We start from the raw sequence: 8379 nt of genomic DNA, 5'->3' as shown, positions 1-8379 counted from the left end.
GAGACGGGGTTTCACTGTGTTAGCCAGGATGGTCTCGATCTCCTGACCTCGTGATCTGCCTGTCTCGCCCTCCCAAAGTGCTGGGATTACAGGCTTGAGCCACCACGCCCGGCCTCAGTCACACATTTATTGAGTTCCCTTGATTGCTTTTTCAGCAAACTGTTAGGCCCATAGACCTGGGCATTGCCAAGCCAGAGGGTATAAGGTGAAGATAAGGCTTTATCATGGAGTTTGCTTAGCACAAATAGAGTGCAATTATTAACCGTCATGGTGTGGTGATTATACTGTTGAAGCCAAGATACAGGCATGACTTGGTCTTCACAGACTATCCTTACTGTGCACCCATATGTGGACCCCAGTTCTTACCCAAACTCCTGCTCTTAGGTTCACTCAGGACTACCTTGATTGGAAGGCCCTTCTTCCATGAGTGACCAGCATGAGGGACTCCCAGGACAAGGACCAGAGCTGACTGGTGTTACTCTGGGGCTTGGTGCAAGACTGGAGGAAGATTTTCCTGAGCAATTAGAGAGGGGCTGTAATGGAGAGCTGGGAAGGAAATGTGGGAATGGTAGCATGGAACTAATGTGTTGTCAACATGATTTCATTTTTTCCTGGGTCATCACCCTGAAGATCCTGGCAAAATCCCACTAGTTTGTCTCCAGCACCGAATGAGACGACAGCTTCTTGCTCTCAGAATTTATATTCTAGGTTCAGGGAAAGGGGCAGCATTAGACAACTAGTCACACGATTTTCAGCAAAAGTAGGTAATTCTAACAGGACATCGTGCAGAGATCTAGCAAGAATTCAGAAAAGAGGGTTCTCTTTTCTGAGAATGTGAGAGCTATTCAGATATCTCAGAAAGATGAGTTCCTTCCTGTTTGTAAGGGGTGGATGGGTGGGAGCAGGGAGTAGTGAACATTGCCAGCAGAAGAAACAGCAACTGAGAAGGTAACTAGGTGATGCTGAAGCAGCAGGGATGAAGGTGAGTGCTTCCAGATAAGGCCAGAAAGTAGGGAAGCTAAATCAAGGAGAGCATTTCACCTGCGATAAGGACTTGAATTTACATCTCAAAACACTAATAGCTAACATTGAGCACTTAGTGTGTCCCATGTACCGTGCTAAATAAAAACCCTGTAAACTCATTTGGTCCTAACTATAATCCTGTGAGGTACATCTTGTCTGCGTTTAACAGATGAAGAAATGAGGCACAGAGAGATTAATCAATTTACCCAATATCACCACATTGTCAGTGCAACTACTGCACTAGACTTCCAGTGCTGTGGGCCAGTAGGGAGCTAGGAGATAGACATGCTTTAAGGAAATTGCACTAGGGACANTTTTTTTTTCTACTCTGTTTTCCCTTTTTCCTTCCGCTCCATTTGGGGCCCTGGGGGTTTCAGTCATCTCCCCATTTGGTCCCCTGGACTGTCCTTGTTGATTCTAACTTGTAAATAAAGAAAATATTATTCATGTTTTGAGTTACCTTAATACTTGCTTTTGTAGTGTTTCGAAAGGAACATCATAAGAATTGTCTTGGTAATTTTGAAGAAAATATTCTTGGCAGTGAGAAAAGGCAATAGCTACCCTATAATTGGATTGTTTCAATTTTAAACCAGTAGGCTTTTGCTGTGTTTTAATAAATCCATCCGACTTTTGTAAACTGAGTGCTTAGAAGTAATCTTTAGGTCTAGAATTTGCTCATTTAAATGAGAAATAGTTCTGTGGCTCATTCATGCTTTAACCAAGAACTCAAAATTTTGAGGTGGGCTTTAGGTTTTCCCTGTGGCACTGGATGTGTGAATTTTCTTCTGAGCAGATGTAAAATGTGAGAAAGGGGTGGGAGGTAGCCAAAGGTAAGTACTTCATGCATTGAGTTTATTGCCTTTTAAAAGGCAATTGGGACTACTTCATTGTTAAATTTTGCTGCCATGGTCACACATTGCAAATTTACAGATAGTTTATTAGTTTACTAGGGTATTACAGCAATTAAATGGCAAAACTCCTTTCTGCATACCACCTTGTCTTGCTAAGGGGACGGAAGGGTTGTATGTTAGGGGTTGGGATGTGTGCATTCTGGAACTCGGGGCTTTACTACTGGAAAAGTGAGACATTTGGCTTAGTATAATATACCATAGTAGGAAACTATTATAGAGATGTGGAAAGTAGAATCAGGAGTGTAGTAAAGCAAATGGTTTATTTTGCTATAAATGGCACCAGAAACATGTAGGGTGGGTTTTGGAAGCAATAAATTTTACTAGTGATTATCAGCCCTCTTTAGAGATTCGGACTAAACTGGGGCTTGAGCAACAATTTTCAAACTCTCAGGAGATGGTAATAAAAAATTAGGTTTGTGAGCCACCTGCTGTTTGCCACAGTTGTAGAGGGGAACAGATCCTTGTTTGGGCTTTTCACTCACTCGTGTGCACCAATGAAAGTTCTTGAGCTCTGGTCCCCTTTTGAGAAGAACAGATGTTGAGGATTCATAATAGAGACATGTTGGGCAACAGGTGATGAGAAAATTAAATTTCTGAAAATCGGAGTAAATTTAAGCTAAGTGCATGTCTATGTCAAGGACTACATCTCATTTCAGAGGGAATTTAAGGATTGAATTGGATTAGTTTTGGGACAAAATACAGAATATTTTGTCTGACTGCAGCCTCTTCTGCTCATGTACTTTGTTTTTTTTGTTTTGAGATGGAGTCTTGCACTGTTGCCCAGGTTGGAGTGCAGTGACGCTATCTCAGCTCACTGCAAGCTCTGCCCCGGGGTTCACACCATTCTGCCTGAGCCTCCCGAGTAGCTGGGACTACAGGCGCCCGCCACCTCGCCCGGCTAGTTTTTTGTGTTTTTTAGTGGAGACGGGGTTTCACTGTGTTAGCCAGGATGGTCTCGATCTCCTGACCTCGTGATCTGCCTGTCTCGCCCTCCCAAAGTGCTGGGATTACAGGCTTGAGCCACCACGCCCGGCCTCAGTCACACATTTATTGAGTTCCCTTGATTGCTTTTCAGCAAACTGTTAGGCCCATAGACCTGGGCATTGCCAAGCCAGAGGGTATAAGGTGAAGATAAGGCTTTATCATGGAGTTTGCTTAGCACAAATAGAGTGAAATTATTAACCGTCATGGTGTGGTGATTATACTGTTGAAGCCAAGATACAGGCATGACTTGGTCTTCACAGACTATCCTTACTGTGCACCCATATGTGGACCCCAGTTCTTACCCAAACTCCTGCTCTTAGGTTCACTCAGGACTACCTTGATTGGAAGGCCCTTCTTCCATGAGTGACCAGCATGAGGGACTCCCAGGACAAGGACCAGAGCTGACTGGTGTTACTCTGGGGCTTGGTGCAAGACTGGAGGAAGATTTTCCTGAGCAATTAGAGAGGGGCTGTAATGGAGAGCTGGGAAGGAAATGTGGGAATGGTAGCATGGAACTAATGTGTTGTCAACATGATTTCATTTTTTCCTGGGTCATCACCCTGAAGATCCTGGCAAAATCCCACTAGTTTGTCTCCAGCACCGAATGAGACGACAGCTTCTTGCTCTCAGAATTTATATTCTAGGTTCAGGGAAAGGGGCAGCATTAGACAACTAGTCACACGATTTTCAGCAAAAGTAGGTAATTCTAACAGGACATCGTGCAGAGATCTAGCAAGAATTCAGAAAAGAGGGTTCTCTTTTCTGAGAATGTGAGAGCTATTCAGATATCTCAGAAAGATGAGTTCCTTCCTGTTTGTAAGGGGTGGATGGGTGGGAGCAGGGAGTAGTGAACATTGCCAGCAGAAGAAACAGCAACTGAGAAGGTAACTAGGTGATGCTGAAGCAGCAGGGATGAAGGTGAGTGCTTCCAGATAAGGCCAGAAAGTAGGGAAGCTAAATCAAGGAGAGCATTTCACCTGCGATAAGGACTTGAATTTACATCTCAAAACACTAATAGCTAACATTGAGCACTTAGTGTGTCCCATGTACCGTGCTAAATAAAACCCTGTAAACTCATTTGGTCCTCACTATAATCCTGTGAGGTACATCTTGTCTGCGTTTAACAGATGAAGAAATGAGGCACAGAGAGATTAATCAATTTACCCAATATCACCACATTGTCAGTGCAACTACTGCACTAGACTTCCAGTGCTGTGGGCCAGTAGGGAGCTAGGAGATAGACATGCTTTAAGGAAATTGCACTAGGGACAATCATGTTAGGGTTGGTGGGGTATTGAGAGTGGATAGTTTAGAAAGGAATTGCAGCAGTTAATCCCAGCAAGTGGGAATAGTGGTGTAGAAGAGAGAGGCAGCAATGTAGATGAAGAAATGTAGATAGATTTGAGAGCTATGTAGGCGATAGATGGGACTTAGTCTCAAAATGTTCTTGTCTCCACACATTAAAGGAACAGCAGAGCACACGGGCACTTGCAGACATACACTCAGAGTATCTAGCACAGAGCTTTCCAATAGTGGAAGCTTGATATTTTGTTGACTAAAGGAGTGCCACCTGGCTGACTGGCAGATTTGAATGGAGCTCCCTCCAGCGAGGCTTGCGGAAGGGGCAGGGGTTCTGAGGCTCTCGGAGACTGCCACTGAGGTATTTGGCGCCACCTGTTGGGCGTTACCCACGATTTCCTCCTGAATCTATTGTCACTTTTGTGCCCTGCCCCCATTCTTACTTTCCTATACTTCAACTCTTAAAATGTGAGCCTTCATTTTTACGACCCAGAGGGTCATAGAAGAAGATTAGGCCTTTTTAGTCCTTATCTCCCCTTACCTCTGAAGCATCCCATGCAGCTTCCCTAGCATTTTATTTATTTATTTATTTATTTTCAAGAAAGAGGATTTCTGTCACCCAGGCTGGAGTGAAGTGGTGTGTAAAGATATAAACTTTGAAATTTATATATATATATATATATCATATTTGAGACGGAGTCTCGCTCTGTTGCCCAGGCTGGAGTGCAGTGGCGCGATGCTCAGCTCACTGCAAGCTCCGCCTCCCGGTTCCCGCCATTCTCTCTGCCTCAGCCTCCAGGAGTAGCTGGGACTACAGGCGCCGCGCACCAGCCTGGCTATTTTTTGTATTTTTAGTAGAGGACAGGGTTTCACCGTGTTAGCCAGGGTTGGTCTCGAATCTCCTGACTCATGATCCGCCTGCCTCCGGCATCCCCAAGTGCTGGGATTACAGGCGTGAGCCACCGCGCCCGGACTGAAATTTATATCTTTATAAAGACAAAGATCACTGTAGCTTCGACCTTCCAGGCTCAAGTAATGCTCTTGCCTCAGCCTCCTGAGTAGCTGGGATTACAGGCATAAGCCACTGCACCCTGCATCTCCTGGCTTCTTTGACTTGACACCACTTGTTCCTAGCTCTCATACTTTTCAGACAGCCATTTCTTAGTCTGCTGCTTTAAAGACTCTGCCTCTGCCTCCCATAATATATTGTTCCTTATGACACCTTCATTTGTCCTCTTTATTTGCACAGAATTTTAAGCAAGTTTACCCATTCCTCTGGAGGCAACTCCCACCCATAAAATCTGTGTCTGTTTAGACCTTGTATTAATCCATTCTCACACGGCTCTGAAGAAATACCTGAGACTCGGTGATTTATAAAGGAAAGAGGTTTAATTGACTCACAGTTCTGGCTGGGGAGGCCTCAGGAAACTTACAATCATGGCAGAAGACACCTCTTCACAGGGTGGCAGAAGAATGAGAGCCAAAGTGAAGGGGGGAAGTCCCTTATAAAACCATCAGCTCTCATGAGAACTCACTATCACGAGAACAGCATGGGGAAAACTGCCCCCATGATTCAATTATCTCTACCTTTGACACATGGGGACTATTACAATTCAGGGTGAGATTTGGGTGGGGACACAGAGCCGAACCATATCAAACCTTAAGCCAAAGTTCCAAGCGCCTAATGCCAAGTTCCCATAAGCTCGTGCACACATGTCTAGAAAAAAATTCTACTTTTTTCCCCAAACATGTCCCTCACAGTGAATTCTCTAAGTCACCAGTCCCCAGTCTTTTTGGCACCAAGGACTGGTTTCATAGAAGACAACTTTTCTATGGACGGAGGTGGGGGGAATGGTTTCCAGATCAAACTGTTCCACTTCAGATTACCAGGCATTAGATTCTCAAAAGGAGTGTGCAACCTAGATCCCTTGCATGCTCAGTTGACAATAGGGTTTGCGCTCCTGTGAGAATCTAATGCTGCTGCTGATCTAACAAGAGGCAGAGCTTGCTCGCTGCTCACCTGCTGTGCACCCCAGTTCCTACCAGGCCACAGACTGGTAGTGGTCAGTGGCCCAGAGGTTGGGGGACCCCTTCTATAAGGAACAAGCACTTATATAGAGCTTACTATGTATCAGACACTTATGAGCACTTTTGCAATTTAATCTTCATAATAATCCCAAGAGGTAAGTACTCATCACCATTTTATACATGAGGAAACAGACATTTAGTAACAGTTCCATAGCTGCCTAGTTTCTTCCCCTTATTCTCCCCCAATTCCCTGTTCAACCATTGAGATCTGTTGAGCCTTCCTCTGTCCCTTCTCTCAGTGTCCCCCATCAGCTTGGACTCTCACACAACTCTCTCACTAGTCCACATCTTTCAGCTATACTGTGTTGTTTCAGGGCCCACCATTCACCTCTCCCTTCATGCCCTGCCCTATTCCCACCACACCAGTGAAGACCTCCCTTCCTGGGTTATCAGGCCTGTCACTTTCAGTGAGGCCTCACCTCAGCTGAGGAGGTCAAAAGAAGAATAGCCTCTCCTGTAAGTAAGAGGAACTCATCATCCTTGCCAAGCTTTCCATCAACCCCAAACTTCAAGTATTGTTGTGTCCTTGTATAGTAAGTGAATATTTCTACATAATAAAATATTTCTTACAACTCTTTGCCAAATGAGGACATTGCTCGTTTTTTCAGACAAGCTAATGTTTGATTTGAGGTTGAAGGAGGAAAGGGATTTGTTCTCCAGTGATAAGCATTTTTGCTGGTGTTTGACAAACAAAAAAAGAGCAGTTCTTTTATTAGCTGCCACTGTCAGACCTCATGGAGTCTGACAGTTGCTATTCTAATTGCTCAGACTATGAGAAGGTAACACGGGTTAATTGATGAATACTTTCCCCTCTTCTGCCCCTGCAGAAGATGTATTGGAACTGGCTTCTGTGTGAAGGCAGGTTGTAGAGACAATGACAGTTCTTCCAAATTACCTTGTCTTCCTGCATGGTTTTGTTTCTCACCCAGAGTTACTGAAAAAAAAAAAAAGAGAGACATTTTGCAGTTTCATCTACCCATTTTCTTCTCTCTCTCAAAAATAATTTGTTTAAAGACAGAGTCTTGCTCTGTAGCACAGGCTGGAGTACAGTGGCACGATCTTGGCTTACTGCAACCTCTGCCTCCCAGGTTGAAGCAGTTGTCATGCCTCAGCCTCCCAAGTAGTTGGGGACTACAGGTGTGCACCACCACACCCAGATAATTTTTGTATTTTTAGTAGAGATGGGGTTTCACCATGTTGGCCAGTCTGGTTTCGAAATTCTGATCTCAAGTGATCTGATCCACCCACCTCTGCCTCCGCAAGTGCTGGGATTACAGGCGTAAGCTACAATGCCTCACCCAAAAATAATTGTTTTAAAGCAGTTCTCAAGGTTTTCTAAGTTTGCTCTTATTCTTTTAACTCTTAAATAACTTCAGGTAAGTGGAAGCTGAAAAGTTACGAAATGATAGTTGCAAGGGCCAAGCAGTCCTGCCTCCCTGTCAGAGGGAAACTTTATTCTCTCTGATGCAAAATAAAATGATGGTTGTTCTTCCAGATCCATGGTTACCATGACATATTGTTCTATATTCTTGATTTAAGAAAGCACTAGCACTGCCCAGTCTCTGTGCCCTCTGATTGCTGTGTCAAGCAAGCTTCAAGTTGCACACCCCGCCTTCCGTAAAGAACTTTCCTTACTTCGTCCCCAATTCCCTGATGTCTGGTCTGTGACCTGGTGCTGAAACTGGCTATGACACTGTGCTTAGACTTCCCCTTAAAATTCTGCATTCTGTTGTGGACCTGTTTCCAACCACAATGACACAACCCCCTGATGTACTGTTCTTGAATCCATCTCTACTATTCAGGCTGATTCCCAGCGATCTCATGTCCTTCTATCACTGCCTTTGGTCTTGCAAATAGACCCTACAGAGCCCCACAACTATTTCACCAATCATTTGGCCAGGGAGTAATGCAAGAGAAAAAAATTGAGGGCAGGAGAGAATGATGAGCAACTGAGGGAGCAGCTTGGGGATGAAAGGCTACATCAGAAAGCAGTTCTGTGATTGGGAGGCAGGTGGCTGATGTTACTGCAAGGAGTATCAAAAGCATCTGTCCTGAACTTCAGAGTCAGGCAGAA

This window comes from Rhinopithecus bieti, unplaced genomic scaffold, assembly GCF_001698545.2.
Source record: "Rhinopithecus bieti isolate Rb0 unplaced genomic scaffold, ASM169854v2 scaffold_31525, whole genome shotgun sequence".
NCBI classification, from domain to species: domain Eukaryota; kingdom Metazoa; phylum Chordata; class Mammalia; order Primates; family Cercopithecidae; genus Rhinopithecus; species Rhinopithecus bieti.
The sequence above is the reverse complement of the archived record's forward strand: the minus strand, read 5'-3'. Positions refer to the sequence as shown.